This window comes from Peromyscus leucopus, chromosome 13 (genome assembly GCF_004664715.2).
Source record: "Peromyscus leucopus breed LL Stock chromosome 13, UCI_PerLeu_2.1, whole genome shotgun sequence".
Lineage (NCBI taxonomy): Eukaryota > Metazoa > Chordata > Mammalia > Rodentia > Cricetidae > Peromyscus > Peromyscus leucopus.
The window spans coordinates 857,961-870,954 of record NC_051074.1 but is presented as its reverse complement, the minus strand read 5'-3'; the positions used below and the strand labels follow the sequence as shown (position 1 = coordinate 870,954).

The 12,994-nt window shown below is 41.2% G+C and overlaps 1 long non-coding RNA gene across 1 annotated transcript; it reads left to right on the top strand.

Annotated features, from left to right (window-relative positions):
• Positions 1-937: 937 nt before the first annotated feature.
• LOC114682935 lies at positions 938-2,332 on the top strand. Its single transcript, XR_003733109.1, has 2 exons — positions 938-976; positions 2,175-2,332. It is a non-coding gene; the product is annotated as an uncharacterized LOC114682935 (long non-coding RNA).
• Positions 2,333-12,994: the final 10,662 nt, after the last annotated feature.

Genomic DNA, 12,994 nt, shown 5'->3' with positions numbered 1-12,994 from the left:
GGTTCTGAATGAGATGGGGAATTTTCTAGTCTAAGAAAGTTGGAAAGGACTTTTGGCCCAAGAAAGAAAAATTAAAATGGCAGGTTGGCATGTGCATCCAAAAGCAATGGTTGTAGCTGTAGGTCTTTGGGCAGAGTGGTAGGAGAAATTAGGATAATGAGGTTTAGAGTAGCCAGACCCTAGATGGCCTTCAGTGTCAGTCATCTGACTTTGCCCTCAGCTTTGCAGGTAGAATGACGGATGGATGTGTCTATATAAGAAAGGCCATGCTGAAATTGGTGGAAACATGTATTGGAAGAGCTTGAGTGCAGTTGAAAACCACATGCTATTTCATGAAGTTAGAATGAGTGAAACTGGACCTACAGTGATATAATCTCTATGGAGATACAGAGAACATCAAAGGTGAATTTGAGAGTTAAAGTTGGTAGATGCAGGCTGTTGGAGGAGACTGACTGAGATGATGCTATCTATGCAGGGGAATTCCCAGCTTGGATGATGGAGCTGATGGTCATGGACACCAGCAGAGCTGGAGAGTCTGGAAGAATCCATGTGAGGAGAGAGTTATGGAGTCCAGTTCCAAATGCAGTGTGTAAGCTGGCTGTGGAGAGAGATGAATATGGAATTTTGAAAGATAGATGGGTTATTATAATTCAAAATAATACCAGCAAGTTTTCCAACAGATGACACTGTTTTCCCAACATAGGTTTGTGAAAGCATGCAGCCCTGAGCAGATTCATTGTCAAACAGCAGCTTCCTAAGCTGCTTGTAGGACCAAGAACCTGTATTAACAAGGTCTGAAGTTGATTCCTATACCTGTTAAGTTTTAAAAAAACCCAACATCTTTTGTTTTGTTTTGAGACAGGTTTTCTCTGTGTAACAGTCCTGGCTGTCCTGGAAGAACCCACTTTGTAGAGTAGGCTGGCTTTTGAACTCCAGAGATCCACCTATGTCTGCCTCCTGAATGCTGAGATTGAAGGTATGTGCCACCACTACCGACTCTTAATTTTTTATATAATTAGATGAAGCAAAAACTTTTATATCAAAGTTGAACATGGCAACCCAACTACAGGAAAAGAGTCCCAAGAACAGGCAAGAGTCAGAAACTCACTTGTTCTTATAGCAGGAGTTCCATAAAAATACTAAGCTAACTGCTATAATATATACACAGAGGACCTGCTGCAGACCCGTGTAGGCCCTGGGCTTGCTGCTTCAGTCTCTGTGAGCTCACATGTGCCTTTTCTTAGTTGATTCAGAGGACCTTGTTCTCTTGGTGTCCTCCATCCCCTCTGGCTCTTAAAATCTTTCTGGCTCCTCTTCCATGGGATTCCCTGAGCTCTGAGGGAGGGATTTGATGGAAAACTTCCAATTTAGATCCCCTCTCCACATAATATTCTGGCTGGTGGGGTTTCTGTATCTGTTCCATGTTGTTGTCCTTTTTTTAAATCATTGCTGCCTTTAAGTCACAGCTCTCTGAATCGGCAACTGCAACTCTGGCACTACCAGTAGCAATTAGGCCACTAGGGCCATAGCCAGAGGGAATTCTGTTCCCTCCAGCTCCAACTCTTGCAGACCTATGAAGGGAACTTAACTAAACCTCTGTCCTCTAAAGAACTCAAGATTCAAAGGTTAAGGTGGAATTCTGCTCTTCAGAGAGGCTGAATAGCAAGTAGCTTACCTCTCCTTGTCCACCCATAAAATCTACTTCCCCTTCCCAGGGAGATCTGTGCACTGCCCCCATAGGTTGTGAGTTAAAAAAAAATAGAGATCATATCCTACTACAAAATAATTTAAAGGAGCTAAGTATAAATTATGATTAGATTTCAAACACATTGGACTTTTACAAGATATGGAAAGTAAGGGCTGGAAGATGGCATAGTGATTAAGAGTGCTTGTTGCGCTTGCAGAGGACCTGGGTTTTAGTTCCCAACACTCATATGGTGGCTCATGATTATCTATACCTCTCATTTCCAGGGCCTCTAATGCCTTCTTGAGCTGACTTACACACACACACACACACACACAACACACACACACACAAGCAAAAACAATCATACACATAAATAAATCTAAAAATGGTTTTAATAATATAGAAAATAATAATAACTAATATGATTGGATACATCCAGTGCCAATTATCAGTGTTTTGATAGATGAATTCATTTCATCTTCTCCAGAGTTCTGCCTAAGGTAGAGACTATCATCACTCCAATTCATAGATGGGGAACTGAAGCTCAGAGGTCCTGAGGTCATCACCTGGTAAAAGTAAGAGCTGAGATTCAAACACATGCATGTAGCCACAGGAACCTGAACACTCCAACAAAGAAGAGCAGAAGCAAGGAGGCTATCAAGGCAAGAGTGAAGTTAAGTCCTGGGGAATATTATTTTAAGGTGTGTTACTTCTGTTTATGTTGCGTTTGTTTAACACTGTGAAGCTGTGTTACTGTGCCTGTCTAGAAGAGCTGATGGAATAAAGATCTGAGTAGCCATTAGCAAGGTGGGAGAAGGGATAGGCATGGCTGGCAGGCAGGCAGAAATAATTAATGAAAGGAGAAATTTGGGAGAGGAGAGATCCAGCAGTGAGAAGGGGAAAGACATCAGGGGCCAGCCACCCAGCTACACAACCATCAATGGAGTGAGAAAGAAAGGTACACAAAAATAGAGAAAGGTAAAAAGTCCAGAGGCAAAAGACAGACAGGTTAATTAAAGTTAAGAAAAGCTGGCAAGAAACAAGCCAAGCTAAGAAGGGGCATTTATAATTAAGAATAAGTCACCGTGTGTGTGATTTATCTGGGAACTGGATGACAGACCTCCCAAAAAGCCAAAAGAGCCCAAAGAGTGAAAAACAACCAACAATAGTTAAGCTACAAAGAAAATTATTCACATAAACTATCTTTGGCTAACAGGAAGCTATGCAAGTTTCAGAGAATCCAAATAATTATGATGGCACTGTAAACTAGATTTTGACCCAAATTTTATGTCCTGTGAGTGCTCTGATATCATCACTCACTCAAGATTTACCTGAAGGCAGCGCGCGTGCACACACACACACCCTGTAAACATCAGGAAGCAGAGGGCACAAGATACGATTAAACAGTTAAGTGTAAAAACATGATGTCACGTAAAGAGCATAAAATGGAAAATAATAAAAAGGCATAAGAAAAGTCATGAGGTTCCTTAAAATGTTCTGGTAAGAAAACAAATTGAGGACTCACTGGTACCAAGAATCATCTGAGGGGCTGGGAGCTACTGCGAACAGCTTATCTCCTAGATCCTATGGGCTCATTGCCAGCTGCTGTGAAGGTTCCCTGGAGGGAAAACCAGCTGTTGTTAAAGGCTTTTGATGAAATTTGGAGAGAGGGGATAACAGCACAGTCTGTTGTGAAATGAATATTGCCTAGGTTATTTAAATAAAAACCCCTATAGGCCTTTTTACCATGTTGGTCTTAAAATGTAAAATTTTTGCAAGCACTTATTGTTCCCAAACCAAGAAGGCTAGCTAGCTGGCTGAATGAGACACAGGCTCAGTGGAGCAATAAATGAATGGGGGAGGCCCAGCTGCTTGGAGACCTGCTCTGGAGAATTGGGAAAGAGCTGCCCAGGGTTCATCCAGTTGGCTGAAGAAGTCCATCCCCAGGGATGGCAGGAACCACAGTGAAGGAGATCAGTATATGTCTGTGCTTGCCTTTAAGTTTAGTGTTTTAAGAGAGGAAATTGGAGTCAGCCTAGTTGAAGGCTAAATCTATAGTATGGTTGCAATCACTTGGCAGAGGCAGTTGTTAGGTGTCCAGTGATGTGGATGGTCACATATAAAGGCTAAGAAAAGCAAGCTGCAGTTCTGCCTCCAAGAGCAACAGAGTCACAATCAGTCCAGTTCCACTCAGAGTAACCGACGGAGGAATGATTTAGAGCTGGATGACATGAAGATGTAAGGAAGCTCATAGAAATACTAACACCAAACTCAATAAACTAGATAAAGGCAAGAAGGGAGGAACAGAAGTTTGCAAAGACTAAGCAGAGCAGAGAGTTCTCAATTCATGGGCCTGATGCTGAGAGGGTCTGTGGTGCCTTTGTTGGAATGTTAGAGCCAAAAGGTAAGAGTGCAATCATGGTCTTACTGTAGCTGGGGTTGCCTGCTCTGCACATACACCATGACTGTCAACTGTCAAACATGGATCAGGGAAGGACACAGTAGGTTCCTATTCCTCCTTGCTAAACTATTGATTTTTGTGCATTCTGTGGGAGGGCAGCCTTTGTCTGTAGTCGAGTATGCACTGGTGAGTCCACTAGTCTCCACTGGGAGGTTCTGTGTCAATGGTCACATAGATGGTCCCGTTTAAGCTCATAGACTCACAAAGGTGTGGATGTGAGGAAGAGCTGTAGGGAAAGAAGGGTGAGGGGGAGATAACAGTGTGGAGCAAGGTGAGAGTAGCCAGGATGCAGTATATACATGTTTGAAATTATCAAAGAACAGACTCACTAAAAGTTAAGAAAATGTTTTTACAACATAAGGAATAATCTGATTCAAAGCAGCTGATATCCACATCCCCCAAGGATTGAAGATATTTTTTGTTTAGAACAATGCTTAAAATACATTCCAATAATCTCCTAGTTGAAGGATGATAAATAGCAGATATTTAATCTGCTAGAAAATACTATTTGTAATTTCATACTGTCACCCTCAATACTTGATTCCGTGTCATAGACCAGTAAGTAGGTGGTTCATAAATGTCTGCGCAAATTAATACATATTTGAATGTCAGGTATATCATGTTTGTGCAGAGAAACACAATTCAACAGGTATAACTTTTGTTAAAAAAAATCCACAGGGGAAGTGAATTAAAATTTAAAGTATGTTTATATATATATATTTTAAAAAGTGAAAACAGAACAGTTTGGGTACATAGAATGATCAGCATAATTATTCAGTAAAGAAAAACACCGAGGTGAGTTAGTTGAAACCAAAAGTTGAGCCAGACACCTTTCTTTTTCTATTACTTTGAATTTGAAGATATTCCTCAAAACAGACATTCTTTTTTTTTTTGAGACAGGGTTTCTCTGTGTAGCTTTGGAGTGTATCCTGGAACTCACTCTGTAGACCAGGCTGGCCTCGAACTCACAGACATCTGCCTGCCTCTTCCTCCTGAGTGCTGGGATTAAAGACTGCGCCATTACCACCAGGCTCAAAGCAGACATTCTTAAAGGGTTTCGGGTTCTGTGTCTAAGTTAAAGTGCTGCACTAAACACGTAGGATCCGGGAGTCGTCAGCTCCTGCCGTGCAGCACTGAGCCTCACCCTGCACTCATAGAGACGCAGTCTTGAAATACTGAATGATTGAGAATTTGACTCACAGGATATTAGGTTTTTTTTTTTCTTCTTCTTCTTATAGTAAGTTAGTGACACAGTTCAGGGACAGTGTCTGGAATTTTGCAAATCGCCTCTGTTCCTGGGTCATGATGGCTGTACCAACTCTAACTTGCCTGCCTTTTTTTGGTCCCTGACTGTGGAGACCAATATGTCTAAGGTTGCTCCTTCCATCTCTCCGGGGATTGGGTCCCATTCTCTTGTAGCTCTGACCATATCCTTGCATTATCTCCTCTAATCCCCCCTATGAGTCATTACTTTATTTCACCTTAGTTTTTAAGTGTATGTGTATGTATGATCATGTGGTACATGTGTGTATATGGAGGAGAGAAATTTATTAAGTTTCTTGAGTAATTTCTCTGTCCACTTTTTTATGCTTTTACTTATTCTTTGAGAATTTTATACATTATATTTTGATCATATTCTTTTCCCTTCTAGATCCTTCTCCACCTCCTAACTCATTTAACTTCATATTCTTTCTCTCTTAAAAACAAAAACAAAACAAAAGAATCCCCCCTCTGCTACACAGAGAAACCCTGTCTTGAAAAACCAAATAATAATAAAATAATAAAGAAAGAAAGAAAAAAAGAAAAGAAAATGCTATTTTCTTGAAGCATCTACTACCTCTGGCTCTTAGAATCTTTCTACTTCTCCTTTCCATAAGTTCCTGAGCTTTGAAGGGAGAGGTAACGATAAAGACATCACATTTAGGGTTGAGAAACTCTAAAGTTTCTTGTTTCTCTCTCTCTCTGACCATCCAATTGTGCATCTCTGTTAACCACCATCTACTGCAGGAACAAGCTCCTCTGATGAAGGCTGAGTGGTGTACTGATCTACAGGTATTGAAATGCAGCATTAGGTATCATTTTATTGCTAGGTTCCTTAGCAGAATAATAGTAGGTGTCCCTCTAGGGTTCATAGCCTATCTAGTCTCACTAGTCTTGGTTAACAGTATCAGATATGAATTGCATTTCATGGAACAGGTCTTAAATCCAATAAAAAGATATTTGATTACTCCCATAATATTTATATAACTGTGCACCAGTGGGTATGCTACAGGCAAGCTATTATTTTAACACACATAGGGTGAGATTGGTGATTACTTTTCTCCTCTGGTAGAGTATATAGCACCTTCTAGCATGTGAATGCTGGTCAGCAGTGGTGAAGCTTCCAGTATCAGCTAGATTTCTTCTTGCTCTATGATATTAGCATGTTATATGCTCAGCAATAGGGTCTTGGCTGTCAAGTTGTGGAGGGTAGCCAATATCTTTGGCAATAAGTAGCCTGTAATGTTTGCAGGGTCTGAGATGTAATCTATTTCTGGTACTGGGGTATTATTTGGCCACATATGCTGTCGAGTGGGATATTGTCTCTCCCATTATATGGTCATTTCTTTTAGACCCATTTTATGTATGTATATATTTTAGGAAGCTTCTACAGTAGTTGGTTTTCATACAGCTCTTCAGACAGGGTCTCTATTTGGCCCATTACTTGCTGAGTAGGCTAGGCAGCGTGACCAGAGAGCTATGTGCATCTACCCATGCTGGGATTACAAGCAGAGCAGAAAGCCTGGCTTCTTAAATATGGGTTCTGGGGACCAAACTCACGTTCTTATGCCTGCAGACAAGAACTTTTCTAGCAGCTGTCTCTTTAGCTGGCTCTGTGTGACATTTCTGATGAATAGGTTCCATTTGCACCTCTGAGCCTGACCTGTATGGATTCTACTGATTCTTCTTGAAAGTTCTGCTCTCCTGCCTCTGCCATCCACTCCTTCAAATGGATGGCAACCCAGCTCAAAGTAGATTTCTCTTGAGTGACTGACCTTTCTCTCCTGGTGGCCTGTTACAGCTCTCTCTACATCATTTCTAGAGTACCCAGCAGGCTATTTACCAGCACAATTTTGGACCATCCTCTAACAGCAAGTCAGATTTACTTTAATTTTCTGGAAATTGAAACTTTTTCAAAGACATCATAAGAGAACCATCTTTTCTGACCAGGCATGCTAGTGGAAGCCCATGAACTGTGGACTAATAGCTGTGGAGCCCCCATAGGACTAGACTAGGGCCTCTGGGTATGGGAGACAGTTGTTTAGCTTGAACTGTTTGGGGGGCCCCCAGGCAGGGGGATCGGGATCCATCCCTGGTGCATAGGCCAGCTTTTTGGAGCCTAGTGCCTAGGGTGTGATACCTTTCACAGCCTTGGTGCAGAGGGGAGGGGCTTGGACCTGCCTCAGCTGAGTGTGCCAGGCTCTGGTGACTCCCCATGGGAGACCTTGACTTGGAAAATGTGGGGATGGGGGGTGGGTTGGGGGGAAGGCTGGAGAGTGGCAAGAGGGGGGATCTGTGGTTGGTATGTAAAGTGAATAGAAAATTTTTTAATAATAAAATAAGAGGACCATCTTTTCATCAAGGATCTAGAACTATGCCAGTGTCAAAAGCTGTATAGTCAGGATTTTCCAGAAAAACTCAAGGACTGTTCATTTGTTTTCTATATCTTTCTCTCTCTTCCTCCCTCTCTCCTCTTTCTTCTCTCTTCCTATTCCTCTCATCTCCAACTCTATCTCCATCTCTGTCTCTCTCCTTTAAAGAATTGACTCATGAGATTATATGGTTGTGAGGGCTTAAGAACAAGCCCCAAATCTGTAGGGAGGCCATATGTATAGCAGAGCCTGTTGATAACTCAGATAAAATACATTCATCCTTCCACATTCCATAGGGTAGCTTCTGGGAAGTGTACCCAAGGGCAACTACTTACAATCAGATATCAGAGAACCTGTTGGGGGAAAATAGTACCTTGCTAAGAAAATATTCTGGAAAATATATTCTCTTAGGTCCCCAAATATGGCTCAAACTTGATATGAAATATAACAGTGACAGAAAAATCTAACTAATGGAGAATGGGAGATGTAAGCAATGTTTAAGATATGAAAATGTTTAAGATATGGTTGGAGGGAATATATGGCTAAAGTAATATTTTTATATGGACTTGGGGATTTCCTTTAGATTGCTTAGAAGAACATGCATGGATAAGGGAATTGGACAAATATGGAGGCTTGATAAAGAGATTCTAAAGGAGTTTTTCTTGAGATAACAATACACCAGTGACCCAAAAACTAAGTTTAAGTCAGAATAAGTGGGCACAGGTCTTAATTCAAAATCAGACATAGTAGTTTCTTCTTGCCTCAGAAGTGGTTCTCTATCCTCAGACTAATGGCTTGTAATGAGCAGAACCACCAACAAACAGAGCAGTTAGGAAGTGGGACTTAGTTGAAATTCAAAAAGAGTTTGAGGGAGACCGTGGGGAAGGGACTGAACTGAAATCAAAGAGTTGCCTCTTACTATGGTAGAACATCTTTGGCATGGTATGAGACTGGGATGTTTCCTGACATGACTGCCACTGCCTTTGGATGATGGGAGACCAAGGGGATTGAGCAAGGTCCTGGATATTAGGTCTGTGATAGTATATTGCTGCTGTTAGGAGTAAGATGGTCTCTGAAAGAGGAAATATGACACCCTGAAGAGCTGATAACTGTAGATTGATAGGACTTCATAGAAATCCTTAGATAAAAATCATAGTTAAAAGAATGTCTATTACATGTTGATAGAGCAAATGGACCATCTGGAGCACTATTAGGAGATGAAAGCTCAGAATCTGCTAAGGTTTGAGTGGCTAAATAAGGATGGAGGGTGTATATTTGATGTGTTGAGTGAGAGGGTTGGATAGAGTCCAATTGCTTGGGGCAGACAATGAGATTGTAACTGGTGACAGCGGAGAAAAAAAATTATATACATTGTCTCCAGCAAGAAGAATAGTAATGAAGTTGATTTTTTTTCTATAGTTTCTCCATCAAAAGAGGGGGAAAGGATAGAAATGAAGTAATAAAGACATTTGGAAAATTCTGATGGCTTTATTCTATAAGAAGTAAGGAGAATAAACCCTTGGAGTTCAGAGTTCCCCTTCAAGAATGCTTGGCCCATCTGACCCCAGAGAGATGAAAGCATGGCCAGGAGACTGGTGACGAGCAAACACATTCCCAGTTTTCAAAAAGGAATTCTGCAAATTACACATTGAGAAATCAGGTTTCAGTCTAGGGAACACTTCTAAAATAGAATATTAAACAGATGGCTGTGAGCTCCAAGAAGAGGAAGCACTGAGTCATTAGGAGAAGTCACGCCAGAATCAGAATCATCCTTTTTTATTTCTTAATGCTCCTACATCAGTGGAGCGGGGAACATTGGGGGAAATCTTTAGAACAGCCTGTTTTGATTTCAACAGAGATTTTCCAAATACAAATGATGCCTGGCAGACAGAGTAATGCAACATTAGTTGAGTTTGGGGATATTTAGGTGAAATTGTGGCTGGTTTAATACTTCCAAAGAAAATGTTGATTAATAGGCTGATGTTAACTGGAGGAAATACTGAAGAGAGATGTGTGGCTCGGTCCTTGGCTCACATCAACATTTTACCAATTGCTTGGCTAAGAACATTAACGAGGCAACATCATTTGCAGATGAAATAAGCTGAACAACAAAAAGAATGAATATGACAGATGCAAGAATTGAGACTCAAAATTATTTTGACATCCAGGACAGTAGGCAGACACCATAAAGATAAAATTTAATGAAGGTAAATGTAAAATTCTATACTTAGAACCTCAGAGGAGCAGAATATTAATGATCTGTCCAAATTTCTGAGCCCTTACCCTTTTAACAGCAGTTGTAGACTCCAGCTGTTTTATAGCTGAGGCATGGGTCTCATATTTCCCTGGCTTTAGGTAGGAATCCAAAAAATCTTCAGTCAGCACTTCCAGCCATGCTTTTAGACTGATGTTAAAGTCATGACTGCAGTCCTTGCTCCTACTAGAAGTCTACAATAACTGAGCATTCCACCTTATCTTGGATCCCATGGCCCTGGTCTCTAGTCTGATACACTGTGTCTCTCTGAGTGTGATGCTCAACATTGTCTATTTTATTTGCATGTTGTTTGACAGCCTGATAGACAGAATCCCTATATATCAGCACTGCTTTAATGATTGATCTTGAACTTGGGTTCTTTGGTGAACTTTGTAGTATGTGGTTGAGAAGTCAGGTAAAATATTATAATGCACTTGACGCCCCCCCCCCCCCAGGCTGGATGTAGATGTACATTTAGGGCCAACTCATAAAAGTGCTCAGCTAGGCTGAAATTGAAACTTGACTATGATTTCCATAGAAATATGTGTGAAGTAAATGAAGATGAGAGCTGGTGAATATAGACCTATGGGAAGTCTAGATAGGATGCCAAGACATGAGCCAGGGCAGTCAGCATCACAGAAGAAAATGTGGTGGGCAATTTTCAGAAGGAATTGATCCACAATGCTTAGCACTGCCATGAAGTCACACAGGATCAAAGGCCTAAAACATTTCAAGTGGACTTTTCAACAGCCACATCACAAATGATACTGGTCACTAAAGCCTCTGTGGAAATAGAGGAAAAATCTGATTGCCACAGCTCAAGGACAGAGGTTTGAGATAAGAAGGTGGTGGGATTGCCTATACATTTGAATACCAGGAGAGTGTTTAGAGGAGTCACTAGAAAATGATGAAGGGCTGGATGAAACCACATGCTGCTTATATCTGTGGCAGTGAAAATGCCACTAGATGGAGAATTAGAGGTTCAAATAGAAAGCATATTTGTCTGGAAACAAGCCTGTACACATCATCAACACTGCCTCTCTTCTCTCTCTTCTTTTTCCTTACTTTCACTGTTCCATCCCTTTTCCACCCTTCTTTTCTCTGGAGTCAGAACCCATAATTTATACTGTTCTATATGTGTAATCAAAGTAATTACAGTAGGGATGAGTATTTTCAGTGTGATGTTATGGCTGGATTAAGGTATAAACCAGTGTTGAGTAGAAACTGCTCAAAATGAATATTAGTAACAGAATTACAGTGACATAATCACTCTGCTCTGTATGAGACACTTACAGAAACAGTTCAAGTTAAACATGTGCTGCCCAAGATGTACTCGAAGCAGTGATAGTATCCAGACAGATGGATGAGGGCTCTGCAAGGCATACTACATGTGGGAACTTCAGACGATGCTCAAGCTTCATATATGTTACATGCATTTCTGTTGTGATAAAATGCCCTGGCTAAAAGCAACTCAAGGAAGAAAGGGGTTTATTGCAGCATACAGTTCCAGGTTTCAGTCCATCATTTGAGGAAGTCAAGACAGGGACTTCAAGAAGCTAGTCACATCATATCCTCAGTCAAGAACAAAGAGAAATGAAAGCAGACATGTTCTCTTGCTTGCTTGCTTATACTCAGCTCTCTTTCCCCAAATCTTACACAGCTCAGGAACCCATTCCTAAGGAATGATGCTGCCCACAGTGGGTTGGGTCTTTTCTCATCAAATAACATATTACGACAATCCCCTACAGAACAACCTAATATTGACAGTCCTTCACTGAGACTCTTCTGAGCTAATTTTAGGCTACTTCAAGTTGATAGTTAAAGATAACTATTACAGACTGGGACTTTCTCTTCAAAAGAGAACAACAGACTGAGTGAGGAAATCAGACCAGACTTGTGCTATGGTCTCTGAGATATCCCTGTTGGACCTATGTTGTAGAATATTATTTTAAGGCTTGTTACTTTTGTTTATGTTGCACTTGTTTAACTCTGTGAAGTTGTGTTACTGTGCCTGTGTAAAACACCTGATGGTCTAATGAAGAACTGAATGGCCGGGCGGTGGTGGTGCACGCCTTTAATCCCAGCACTCGGGAGGCAGAGGCAGGCGGATCTCTGTGACTGGACTATAGAGTGAGTTCCAGGAAAGGCGCAAAGCTACACAGAGAAACCCTGTCTCGAAAAACAAACAAAACAAAACAAAACAAAACAAAAAAAGAACTGAATGGTCAATAGCAAGGCAGGAGAAAGGATGGGCAGGGCTGGCAGGCAGAGAGAATGTATAGAGAAAAAAAGAGTTAGAGGAGTGAAAAGAGAAGAGAGATTAGCAAGGAGAGGAGGAGGAGCATTCCAGGGGCCAGCCACCCAGCTACACAGCAAACCATGGCGTAAGAGTAAGATTAACAGACATAAAAGAATGGGAAAAGCCCAAAGGCAAAAGGTAGTTGGGATAATTTAATAAAAACTGGCTAGAAATAAGCCAAGCTAAGGCCAGGCATTTGTAATTAAGAATAAGCCTCCATGTGTGATTTAGTTGGGAGCTGGGTGGTGGACTCCCCTAAAGAGCAAAAGAGCTAGAAACAACCAACAACAGACCTAAATGAAACTGAATTGAGGTTGGTGTTTACGAGGAGTAGCCATGCTTATTCTCTGAATTGTCACTTGCTTACTGCTGGAAATAGAAGTCAAGTATTACAGCATCAGGGAGTGATGATTCCTCTGAGTCTCAATGTAGCTTTAAAATGGCCTTAAAATTCAGACAAATACTTGCTAATATTGTTACTGGTGGTCTTCTCAACTGTTCATTATTGAAGTAGAAATAAAACGAAGTGGATCTAGTTCTGGACCCCATGTTCCTACCCTCGTGTTGGCTTTACTCACACCATAGGGAGCCTGGAGTCAGTGAGCGGCTTTAGAGGAGGGATGGAGAAATGGACCTCGAATGGCAACCTGCAAACCGAGTG